The sequence below is a fragment of the Paroedura picta genome, chromosome 9 (assembly GCF_049243985.1).
Source record: "Paroedura picta isolate Pp20150507F chromosome 9, Ppicta_v3.0, whole genome shotgun sequence".
NCBI lineage: Eukaryota > Metazoa > Chordata > Lepidosauria > Squamata > Gekkonidae > Paroedura > Paroedura picta.
In genome coordinates, this window is record NC_135377.1 from 686,170 (window position 1) to 697,966 (window position 11,797).

An 11,797-nucleotide genomic window follows, 5' to 3' on the forward strand; every position below is an offset into this window, starting at 1 on the left:
CCAGCGCGCACAGAAACCCCCGCGGCCTCCCTCAGGCTCCGGCCCTTCTCCGGCTGCTGCAGGCCGGACGGACCGGGGGGGGAGGGGGGGCCCTCTTGCGGGGAGTCCCCGGGGCCTGGGGCCTGGGGCCTGGCTGTCCACGTGGGGCCGTCCCGCCCCTCCCTCCCTCCCTCGTGGGGAGGCCCAGGAGCGCTGCGGAGGGAGGCGGCTGCGGGCGAGGGGCGGGGCTTCTGCCCGCGGCTTCACGCCTCCGGCCCCGCTGGGGAAATGGCGCCTTTTCTTCCTTATAAGGAAGGCCCGACTCTGTAGCTCCCCCTAGTGGGCTCGGCGGGACACGCGCTCTGGGGCCTTTGGAGTCCTGGGCGCCCAATTGGAGCCGAAATGACACGTGGCGCTCAAGGGACACTGAAGCGGGCTGCGTCTGCCTGTCCTTTGGGCGGGGGGTGCCCCAGCCCCGCCCCCCGCCCCGCCCCCAGAGCCCCGCCCACGGAGCGGGCCCTGTGCCACCCAGAGCGTCCCAGCAAGTTCCCAGCCAGCACACCTGGCCACAGCCCTGCAGAGGAGGCCGGGGGAGGGGTGGGGGGGGGAGACCTGGCATGGCGCCCCTGGCCCTTCAGCCATGCGCAGGAACCCTGGCCGCGTGCCTTTGTGGGCGGCCATGGCCCTCCCTGAGGGTGGCCAGAATCGTAGCCAAGGCAGGGAAATGGCAGCGCTTGAGTGGAAAGCCAGGAGCCACTTGGTCCCATTTGTCTCAGAGATAGACCCGCCCCTCCGGGCACAGCCGCCCCAGGGGGCCCACCACAGTTCAAAACCAGCCCTGTGCCCATCTCTGTCCCTTGAAATCCATCCATGAGCGGCAGCCGGCACCCTTTTACTCCCAGGCCCAGTTTGCAGTTATGAGGACCAATCTCAACCCAATGCTTGGTGGAAGAGCTCCGTCTTGCAGGCCGTGTGTGACTCAACAAGCTCTTTCTACCTGGTGGGGACCAGGACCAAAAAGGCCAGGTGTGCCTCTCTTGGGCCACAGGCCTCTTAGAACGGGCGGAGCATAATACTCTTGGGGGGGGGGTTTTATTCAGAGAGGCGGTCAACAGGTATTCTGGGCCCGAACCACAAATGGTCTTAAAGGTCACAATCAGCACCTTGTATAAGAACTAGGATACCCAGTGGTCTAGTCCACAATCCCATTCCCTTTATAAAAAACCCTCTTGAACCTTATTTTATACTGTTATTATTATGGTTATTATTGTTATAATATTATTACTGTTACCTGTTACCCTATGTTAATTGTATCCTTTCCTGTTTTCTGTAAACCATCCTGAGCCCTCGGGGCGGTATATAAATATAATAATAAATAAATAAAATAAACCTCTATTACCTCTATAAACCCCCCCCCCAAAAAAAAAAACAATTTGGGTTGCCAGCTCTTGATTGGGAAATACCTGGTGATTCGGGGGTGAGCGGGCCCCGCGCGGGGGGTAGGGGGCCACAGAGTCCGCCTTCTAAGGTGATCCTTTTCTCCAGGCTGGAGGTCCGTTGTAACCCCAGGAAATCTCCAGCCACCACCTGCAGGTTGGCAACCCTACAAACAATTTTGTTCCACATAGTTTGCGGAGTGACTGACAGAGCCAGCCCCCCAAGTGGGGGCCCCGGAGCCTCGTGGAGCCAGGGTTGGTGTAGAGAACACAACGCCAACGCTAGAGGTGACTCCGGGCATCTTACGGGGTCTGTGCAGCTTGATAATACCAGGAGGCATGGAGCAAGGTAGGATTTTCAAGCCCTTCTCGGCCAGGGCTGTATTATTCTGTGATTTGTTTATTGGGTTAAGGATCGTTTCCTTAATTTGCATGCAGGTTCATACCGTTTGGGACTTTGCTATTTTGCAGGCGCCTTCCTGGCGATGAGTGGTCTGAAGAGGGCGCTCTTCACTCGCGTTCTCACTGAGAAGGTGCCCGACACCTTGGAGGCCAGCAATCACTCCTTCTGGGCAGAGACTTCCTGGTGCCTGGGGCTGCCTCTTCAGCCGCCTGGCCCTGGGGCTCAGGCTTTGTTCTGTCACTTCAGACCAAACTGGAATACCTCAGGGGGGAGTTAGGTTAAGAGGCCGCTCCCTGTTTCTTCAGAAAGGAGAGTTGCGGCCTTGTCTGCAGCCTCACGTGCTCTGGGTTTCCCAGGGTCCCTGCAGGCCTGGTGCGTGGAGTGCTTTGCTGCACAAAGGTGCCAGATTTCTCTTCCGCTCTCTCAGTGGCTCGCCATGTGCTGCTTTTGCACAGGAGCCAAGCCGTGTCCCAGAGAAGAGGGATCCTGGCCCAGCCCTCTCTCCATGTTGCTGAAGCGGCTGGGGGAGTCAGGCCAGCCTTCCAGGGACAGACCCCGCCTTGCAGACGGCAGCCCCCTGATTCTGCTCCAGCAGCTAAACCAGCCCGGCCACTTCTCCTCACCCTCTCGGTGTGTTTGCTGTGGGGTGTGGCGAGCAGATTCCAAGCGCTGCCAATCTAGATTTCTTCCAAATGGCAAAATTCAGTGCAGAAGCCCTCTTTCGTAACAGATTTGGGCTGCCGCCTCCTGCGTCTGCGTGAACTGCCGTGCCTAGGGTTGCCAGCCTCCAGGTGAGGCCTGGGGATACAGCTGGTCCACAGGCAACAGGGGCTGGAATGTGGACCTAATGGCCTTCCTGCCCCAACCCCAAATCTTCAGGAGTTTCCCAACCTGGGGCCTCAACCCCACTCGCACCCCATCTGGGGTTTTGTCTGCACAAGGCCTTTTTTCAGCCAGCCCTGGGCTGACCAGAGGGGGGGGGGGACATGCCCATGCAAGGAGTGGGGTGGGGGTCCCCATTCAGCCACTCCCCAGCCCCCTCTGGGGTCCCTGGGAGGGTGTCGCATCCCCCCTCCCCCCATGTCCAAAAAGCCTGAATGAAACATCGGGCGGGGCGGGGGGGGGCCGGCAATTGTGTCTCTCTGCTAAGCAACCCTGCAGCCCGCCATTCTCGCTCCCCAGAGGACCATGGTGGGACCGGGCCTCTGCTGGGGGAAGGCGGAGCGGCCTTCCTTCTTGCAGGGCAGGTGGCTTTTCCCGGGGCAGCCATTTTGCAGTTGCCTCTCCTCAGGGCAGCCATTTTGGGGTCCTCAGTCAACAGCTGCCCTTTGCCCAAGAGCGGAATCTCCTCCTCCTTCTTCAAACGGGCCCTCTGTCAGCCTGGGCTCCTGTGGCCCCAGGTACCCGGCTGGCCGGCCGGCCCCCTGCCGAACGCGGGCCCCTTGCGTGGCGCCCGAAGGGACCTTCCAGGCCTCCTTTCCTCTGGCCCCGCGGAAGAGCCCCAGTGCAAGGCCTCCCTGGCCCGGTCCAGTCCGCGGGGTCAGGCAGGTGAAGGGTCCCAGGGCTGGGGGGGGACCGTGAGGGCCCCTCCGGAGCTGCCGTGTCTCCCAGGCAGGCGTGGCCGGACTGTGGCTCTCCAGATGCCCATGGACTACAGTTCCCATGAGCCCCCGCCAGCATGGGCATGGCCGGCAAGGTGCTCTCCTCCGCCAGGGAGCTGGTTGAGGCCGGAGCGGTCAAGATCTGCAGCATCAGCTGCCCTCCCCCACTCTCCCCCCCCCCAGCACAGGATGTGGGAGTTCCGGGCAGTGGAGGGGGCCGGGGAGGGGGGGTTGGCTTTGCTGCCCCTGCTGTCATTGCTGAGGGCTGGGGAGGGGGGTTTACTGTGGGCATCTTTTATGTGCCACCCATGACAAGTCCAGGATGAATAAAATGCATCAAAAGGGAGAGCCACAGTCCGGCCTGCCCCACTAGAAGGGTCCCAAGCCTGCAGCCCGGAGATCAGCCACAGCGCAAGGAGATCACCAGGCCTCCCCTCGGGGTTGGGAACCTTATGGGGGGGAGAGGGGCGAGGTGTAGGGTGCCGGTCTGTGGAGTGGGAAGGTGCGGGTTCCAATCCCTGTCCAGATCGGGGGGGGGGGAGTGAGAGTGAGTGAGTGGCCCTTGAAATGGACTGAGCAGCAGGCAGAGATGGGGCAGCAGGCAGGAAGGTGGGAAACTCCAGTCCAGGAGACTCCTGGGGGGAGAAGGGACCTCAGAAGGTCTCAGGGGCCATCTTCTCCAGGGGAACTGGGGCTCTGTGGTGCCCCCTGGAGGCTGGCAACCTGGGGCGGCATTGTGAGCCCAGGACTGCTTTGGACTGGAGCCTTCTTGCACCTCCTGGGTCCCAGGGCAGCTCACCCACCCCCAAAGTGAATCGACATTGGCATCATGCCACACCTCCCCCCCTTCCCTACATGCGCTCAGGCCCATATGTGGCCCAAAGCAGCAATGAAGGGGGAAAGCAGATGTGGGAAGCCCTCCCGACTGAATCATGTTCCTGGCAGGAATTGCCCCCCCCCCACAGCACTGCAGTGGTAACATTGTGCGTTTGTCATCGGCCAGCCTCAGGTGGCCTTTTGAATTGCTGTCCTGCCAGAAGTTGCCCTGTGTCTTCCTCACCCGACTCCTGCGGCCCTCCCCTTCCCCAGCCATCCTGGTCTCGTCCACGAAAGTGCAACAGCCTGACTTTAGACATAGCAGCTTCTAGGGAGCATGCAGGCAGGACTTGAATTGAAACCCACTGGTTTGTCTTTGGGCAGTCCACGGCATCGGCAGCCCTCTCCTCCATCTCCACATTTCAAGTGAATCGTCTCCCCACCCGCCACCCCCACTGCCCTGCTTTCCCATATAGGCACGTCCTGGTTGCCGCCTTCCCCTCGGGGCCCTTTTCCGGCTCCCTCACGGCTGCCCTCCCCTCTTCCGGCTCCTCCTGGTTTCTGGGGGGCGGAATAAATGGGCCTGACCTGCCCAAGTGCTGAGCAGGCGGAGAAAGTGGCTCAAACAGAGGACAGCCCTCGAGAGCCTCTTGTGTGTCTCCCCCTCCATATGTTCCTCCTAACCCTGGCTGCTTGCCCCTTGTTCACCTCTGGGGCGCAGGATAGAGGGTGCTAAATCCCCTTTCCTGGATTTACCACGTTGCGCTTTAAAAATTGCCACATCAACCAGGAGGTTGGCACCAAATGGGGAGGCTGTGTCGCTAAATCTTCCTTGTTCGGAAGTTGTGTTTACTGTTTTCTGCCAGGAATGTGGTGTCATCTGCATCTCAAATTGTTAATGTTCCTCTCCCAATGTCCACTCCGCCCTCATTTAAATCTAATTGTCAAGATCCTGTTCCCATGTTCATATGTTCACCTGTTCTTGCCATGAAAGACTGACTATATGTTTCTTTGGTTCTGTCATGTGATGCTCTTCTGCCCCTGCTTAACAACGTAGTAAATTTCCACAGATCTCTCTCTCTCTCATAGCATCTCCTGTGCCTTGACCTTGGCAGGCTGAAGAACATTGTATTGTTCAAGAACATTGTATTGTCTAGTGAAGCTTTTGCAGACTTTGTCTGTGAATGCAGTTTTGGAAAAGTCTTGCATCTGGTATTGCATTCTGTGTGCCAAAAATCTAATGGGGGGAGGACTGTGTGGGGCCATAAAAGTATGCTAGCTTCTTAGCTAATCAGTTTCAGCAAGGGATTCTTTGCTTCTGCACACCATCTCCTTTGAATAAAGAGGTCTCTTTGCTCCAGAGAGTCTGCTTACTGGAAATGTAATGGGGCTTTGACGCTAATCCAGCTTTCGTAATGATATTCTGCCTAATAACCTGCACTTAAATAGGTCCAGGTTTTGGGTCCTGTCTTTCTCTTGAGACTGCCAGCAGACAAAGCTGTTGCTCTAGAAAGCGCCACCAAAATTGTCACTGGCAACGTTGGGCACAAGAAGCAGAAGGCCTTGGGCACAAACAAACGGTTAGTCATTTTCTTTAAGAGGCCACAAGACTCCGTGGAGCATGTGATGCAACAAGTGGCCTGTGACGGTCCTCCTGGGACTTGGGCCCTTTCCTCGTGGATTATTGGCCCCAGGTGTAATGTTGCAGGGATGTTGCGGCATTTCCCCTCTTTTCTGGGGGAAAGGGCTGGAGCATTTGAGCACCTCCAGGGCTTCACTGGCTTCTCGCTGACCTTTCTAAAACCTGCTTGGTTACAAAATTTTGAGAAAGGTCATTGTACAGTGTGGATAGCTGCCAGGGGGGTTGGAAGGTTAGATTTTCTCTCCCACAGGGCAGCCTGACACTGTCCCTGATGCTGTCCCCTCAGGTGCCATTTTCTCCTGCCACCAGGAGATATATAACATTATATATTTTGCTATAACATTATATATTTGACAGCTTCTTTTAATCCCCACCTTTCGTTTTTTTAAATGTAGTCTCCCTGTTCTTTCATTCCAGAGATATAAGCAGACATATAAGCAGACAGACTTATATCTCCTCATTCATAAAATCGTAGCGTTGGAAAGGCTCATAGAGGCCATCCAGTCCCACCCCTTGCTCAAGGCAGGATCAGCCTCCAGCATCCAGGAGAAGGATCTGTCCAGCCGCTGCTTGAAGACCTCCAGTGAGGGGGAGCTCCCCACCTCCTTAGGCAGCCCCTTCCACTGCTGAACTAGACTCCTAGAATCCTAGAGTGGGAAGGGGCCATGCAGGCCATCCAGTCCCACCCTCTGCTCAGTGCAGGATCAGCCTCAAGCATCCGGGAGAAGGATCTGTCTAGCTGCTGCTTGAAGACAGCCAGTGCCTCCTTAGGCAGTCGATTCCTCCGCTGAACTAGTCTGGCTATGAAATTTCCCCCCTGATATAATTCTCCCGTAGTTTAAACCCGTTCCTGTGGGTTCTTTCCTCTGCTGCCAACAGGAACCTTTCCCTGCCCTGTTCTGAGTGACAACCCTTCAAATACTGAAAGACAGCCATCATGTTCCCTCTCAACCTCCTCTTCTCCAGGCTGAACACAGATCCCCAGGGCCCAGATCCTCCTCCCTGCTCTCCTCTGCACCCTCTCCATTTTGTCCTCCTCCTTTTTGAAGTGAGGCCTCCAGAACTGCACCCAGGACTCCAGGTGGGGTATACAGCATAGGGACTAGGACATCTTGTGATTTTGGGGTGATGCCTCTGTTGATACAGCCCGAGACTGCATTCACTTTCTTTACCGCCGCATCACCCTGTCTGCTCATATTTTGCTTACAGTCCACAAGCACATCCACACACACTGCTCCCCATAAGTGTCTCTCCCATCCAGTAGGCAGGCTTTTCATTTTTGTGACCCACATGTAGAACTGTACACTTCTCCATATTGAATTGCATCTTGTTCTCATTTGTCCACCTTTCAAGCATGTTCAGATCTCATGGAACTCAATCTCTATCTTCTGGGGTGTTCACTCCTCCTTGCTATTTGGCGTCATCTGCAAATTTAATGAGTCCCCCCACCCCCTCGTCCAGATCATTGCTAAAAATGTTGAAAAATGCCAGACCCAGTACTGAGCCCTGGGGCACTCTGCTGCACACCTCCCTCCACTCTGATCAAATACCACTGACAACCATTCTTTGGGTGTGGCTTTCTAGCCAGTTCCCTATCTCCCTAACCATCTGAAAACCCAGCCTGCAGCCCTCCGGTTTACCCATCAGAACATCCTGGGGAACCTTGTCAAAAGCCTGACTGAAATCCAGGTAAACAACATCCACTGAGTTTCCACGATCTAAAAGGCCTGTCACTGGATCAAAGAAGGAAACCAGGTTGGTCTGGCAGGACCTGTTGGAGAGAAATCCCTGCTGACTTCCCCGGATCAGCCAGTTGCTCTTCAGGAGTCAGCAGGGCCTTAATCTAAGTAGCTGGGATGGAGGGAAATGCAGGAAGCGACTCCTGCCCTCCTGGTGCTGCCCTGGGGAAGAGTGGCGGGAGGAGGGGCTAGGGAGGGAGGTTCCCTGAGAGCACCAGGTCAGCAGAGAGGAAGGTGCCTGAAGCCTGACTGGTCTCCCTCTCTAGATCTCTGTTGTCCCCTCAGTGACCACACACAGTCCTTCATATCCAGCAGGAGGAGGGTTGCCAGCATCCAGGTGGGGCCTGGTTAACTCCCAGAATCCCACCTGGCCTCCCCAGAGCACAGAGACCAGTTCTGGAGAACATGGCTCCTTGAGGGGGTGGCATTCAGGAACAAGGACACTGCTAGTGCATCTCAGCTCTTGATAGACCCCAGCTCTAAGGTACAACTGAACTGAGAACCCCCCCCCCCAAAAAAAACACCCAAATATAAACCACAGAGGACAATAGGAAGTTCCCACTGCTGCACGCTGTTGGTCACTTCCACTTCAAACTGATTGGATCCCACAGTCGGGATCTGGTTGCATGCCCGCCAATCAGAATTGTGGAACTACGATCCTATGCCAGACCTCAAGCTGCGCCCTTGGCAGGTCTGCATTAGAGCTGAGATTGTCAGGCAAGGGCTGGAGATTCAGTGTCCGAGGAATCTCTAACCATAGAGTTCCTGGTGGTTCCTAGAGCTATCTGAAAGTAGCTCTAGAAATCACCAGGCACTCTATGGTAAAGCTAGACAACTGGCTTGGCAGCCCCAGATGTACCCCTGTGGGTTCCTCCTCTCCCACAGCCTGGCTTCAGCCTCAGATCTCCTGGCAGGAAAGACATTGTATGGGGTGGGCAAATGCCTAATCGACTTGTGGGCCAGGCCAACCCCGTCTTGTCAGATCCCAGGAACTCCGCAGGGCCAGCCCCAGCCAGTATTTGACTGGAAGGCCCCCGAGGAAGGCCAGGGCCGTGGCACAGAGGCAGGCAACCCAGGAGAGGTCTTCATGGCACTTGGCCCACCACAGGCCCACCGGGAGAAGCAGGATGCTGGCAGATGGGCTTTTGGCCTGACGCAGCAGGCCGACTCAGGCGCACGTGTGGCTCACGGTCCTTGTCAAGGCTCTTTCAGCTCAGTCACGCAGGATCCCTCCATCCCTCCACCTGTGATGGCCCCGGGGCTTGCCGTGCTGTGCTCTGGTTCCCTTCCCTGGAGCGGAGCATAATTGAGCATTCTACACAATGCGCCATCAATCAGAAGGCACGATTCCAGTTAATTACAGGCAGTGATTATCCACGAGGCCAGAGAATTGTAGCTGTCACACCGTGGGTGTCCCAGGCCCTGTGCTTGTGCCGTGCCCAAACCTGGTGAAGCCTTGGGCCACATGTCAGAGTACAGGCATGTGTGGGAGTCAGCCCTGCTGCCCTCACACTCCCTCATTCCAAGTACTCCTTTCTGAGAGCCGCCTAGGTAGCTGCATCTGGGGCCAGCTCTAAAATGGTCTTTTTGCCAGGCAGTGCCATAGTGCTGGTCTTCAAGGACAACAAAACAAATGCAACTGATTCCACTTTCCTGGCAGAGACTGACATACTTTGCGATTGAGTTGGGCCATCCGCAGGGACCCACTGTCCAGTAATGCCCGGGTGTTTCCCCTTCCACACCCAACTGTCCTGCTGGAGGAAAGATGGCAGGTGAGGGATCTGTCCTGAGGCCTGTGTTGAGCAACATATGCATACATGATTTGGGTGAAGGAACAGAGGAGGTGCTTCTTAAATTTGCAGAGGACACTAAACTGGGAGGGGCAGCAAACACGCCAGAAGACAGAATCATGATACAGGGTGATGATCTTGACAGGCGGGAAAACTGGGCTACAAGGAATAGTGATGCATGTGAAGTTCTGCATTTAGGTAGGACAACCCTCTCCCCGTGGGCCATGGCGCCTTTGGGGAGCAAGGCCAGCTGGCCAAAAGCAGGAGCCCCCTGCCTCGCACAAGTGTCAGTTCTGATGCAGGCAAACTCAGACATTCCTTCAGCGGGCAATCAGTTCGTATTAATTACATAGATGCTAAATCTGGCAGTCTGCTGTCTTTTGTCATTGTGACACTGGAATTGCCTTTATTGACTTGTTTGACGCGTAAACCTTGGGTTCAACCTGATAGAGGCTGGAGAGCCCTCTGACGGAGAGGCTGATTCTGGGAAGGCTCCAGGGGTGGCGGGTGGCAGTGGAGGAGCGAGAGGGTGGTGAGAGTCCTGCATGGCACGGGGGTTGGACTAGATGACCCAGGAGGGCCTTTCCAACTCTAGGATTCTAAGATTCCATGACTGCAAGATTCCCTTTATATTGTACATGGAAACAGAGACTCCCATGTTGAAAGATGCTCTCTCTGTGCACTGAAGGGAAACCTGCTCAGGGGTCCCACACACACTATACTGCCTGCTTTCTGCCAGGTAATCTGTGTTGGTTTTTCTGCAGGTTTTAAAACATCTGGGTTATTTAGGGATTTTACCAGGATAGGATCGTGGCACCAAATGGGGCTGAGAGTTAAGCAGTGGACTCCTGGTGAGAAACATTGTGGAGTCTGCCAAGCAGAAACTTGAGCTCTTGGCGTTTGACTGCAGGCACCTCTCTACCATTCCCCGGAGTCCATTTCAGTTTGCACCGACTGCTTCAGTGACTCCATCCAGCCACCTCATTCTCTGTCATCCCCTTCTTCTTTTGCCCTCCATCGCTCCCAGCATTAGGCTCTTCTCCAGGGAGTCCTTCCTTCCTTCTCATGCGGTGCCAGGAAACTATAGGCAGGCAAATGTTGCTGAGATTTTTCAAAAAAGGGAGGTTGATTTAGGAACTGCAGACCACTCAGTCTCACTCCAGTATCAAGGAACAGATAATAAAGTGGTCAGTCTGGAAGTACTTTGAAAAAAAAATGGACTGATTAGCAGCAGCCAACACGGATTGATCAAAAATAAATCCTGCGGGAGTAACCTCATTGCTTTTGTTTTAATTGGGCCAGTCTAGTGGAAGATGACTATGCTGAGGAGATATCTGGCCACGATGCGTCATCTGCAAGAGGGTTGAATGTGGCCCAGGAGGGGACAGCACCGTCGGGAGAATCTGGCTGGGGCTTGTTCAGTCTGCAGGGAGGCTGGAGGGGGCACGAGGCAGAGCCCATGACTCCCCACTTTTGCCAGTGCCTGGGGTGCAGAGGCAGAGAGACCTCCCCAGTCTGCAGAGGAGTCAAACCTGGAAAGGCTAGCCTAGCACCTCAGGATTCAACATAACCTCAATATCTTGCACAGTTGGGCTAAAACTAACCAACTGGGGGTCAGAAGGCACATCCAGCCACACAGCAGCTGCAGGGAACGACAAAGTAGGGAATTCTCCATTATTTCGGCCACTTGTGGAGTGCCCACAGTGGGGAACTAGCTCTGCCCCAGGCCTGTTTCTGCAGGGAAAAGTGGGAGGCAGAAGACCCTCCCCCCCCCGGTCGTGTTCTTGCTCCTTTTGGGCTCAAGGTGGGTCTGACCTGATGTATTTGAAAGGCTGCCACAGAGAAGATGGAGCAGAGTTAGAATCCCAGAATCCTAGAGTTGGAAGGGGCCACACAGGCCATCTAGTCCAACCCCTGCTCAACGCAGGATCAGCCCAGAGCATCCTAAAGTTGTTTTCTGATGCCCCATAGGGTTTGCCCAGAACCAACAGGTTGAAATTAATTCAGAATAATTTTGGGCTAAACATCCGGAAGAAGTTCCTGACTGTTAGAACGGTTCCTCAGTGGCACAGGCTTCCTAAGGAGGTGGTGGGTTTTTAAGCAGAGGCTGGATAGCCATCTGACAGAAATGCTGATTCTGTGAATTTGAGAAAATTGTGAGTGGGTGAGCAGAAGGGATCGTGTCCATGCTTGGTTCTTGTGGCCCCTTCTTGCATGCCCAGAGAGATGCTGATCACCACGTTGGGGTCAGAAGGTGAATTTCCTCCAGGCCAGATTAGCCAGGGATTCTGTATTTGGAGGGGGGGAGGGCATCATCTGGACATGGAGTAGGAGTCACTGTGGTGGGCAGGTAGCTGCGAATTTTCTGCATTGTGCAGGGGGTTGGACTAG